The sequence below is a fragment of the Alexandromys fortis genome, unplaced genomic scaffold (assembly GCF_014885135.2).
Source record: "Alexandromys fortis isolate MF-2015 unplaced genomic scaffold, M_Fortis_MF-2015_v1.1 scaffold_83, whole genome shotgun sequence".
Classification (NCBI taxonomy): domain Eukaryota; kingdom Metazoa; phylum Chordata; class Mammalia; order Rodentia; family Cricetidae; genus Alexandromys; species Alexandromys fortis.
Window position 1 is genome coordinate 7,039,800 of NW_026068001.1, and position 1,226 is coordinate 7,041,025.

The window sequence follows — 1,226 nt, forward strand, 5'->3', positions numbered from 1 at the left end:
GTTTGATTTGGTCTGATTCAGATTATTGAATCGGTGGAGAGGTTTATTGGGGCACAAAAACCTTTCATCTGGAGGTCCCACCAAGAAGGTTGTTTTTCCCATCGACACAGGGCCACAGGTTGGGAAAACACCCTCCCTCGTACCTGCTCTCTGTCAGGCTAAGATCGGCTTCCTCTGGGTAAGTTTCAATTTCCAAGTCATTGCCTTTAGAGGCCCAGGGCATCATACGATTTCCAGGCTGTCCTGTGGAAGACATGGCCATACCGGTGCCCAACCTGACTGGGACAAGGGCCTGCCTTGTCCCTGTAGGATTCCTTTATCAGATGTCCTGTTAAGGGTATTTCTCATACCCCTCTGATTTTGACCCAAAATCTACCACAGTGAATGCATTGCGTTAGGCATTGGGTTTGGCATAGACTTACGAAATGGGTACCTAGAATTCGAGGCCTAATTTTCAAATGCCCTTGGGCTGCCTTTTACAAAATCTTTTTAAATTGGCGCTATCTAACACCATATGTCCTTAATGCCTCAAATTTTTACCAGCATGTAAACAAGTAAATAAGTCCCCATATGCCCATGGTTTCTGGATGCTGTGCTCCCCCTCCCCAAACCCTTTCCCTGCTTCTCACTGCTTGCTGTTTGTCTGCATTCCTGGCATGTGATCTGGTCATGCCGGGATCCTCCCGTTCCCCCTGCCCTCCCACTCTGAGCTGCACAGGTGTTCCATTCTTAGTTTCTGTTCCCCTTACAGCATCTGTTGATCCGGCCCTCAGTGGGACCACCTGTGTGCTTTCTGGCTTCTGCAGCCTACACCAGGATTTTAAGTTGGTCAGCTGAGTTTCCTGGAAAAAGTTATGTCTGTCTGTTTATATATATATAAAATGTGGCCACAGTATTCTTGTTTTATGTCTGTGTGTGTATGTTTGTTTTAAAATCTGTAAAACGTGGGCTGGAGAGATGGTTCAGAGATTAAGAGCACTGGCTGCTCTTCCAGAAGTCCTGAGTTCAATTCCCAGCAATCACATGGTGGCTCACAACCATCTGTAATGAGGTCTGGTGCCCTCTTCTGGCCTGCAGGCACACACACAGACAGAATATTGTATACATAATAAATAAATTTTTTTAAAAAAAATCTGTAAAACGTATAACTCCAGATTACAACAGCTCTGGAAAACATACAAAGGTGGATAGCTGCCCTTTTGGTTGAGGTCAAAGTAAAAACCTCA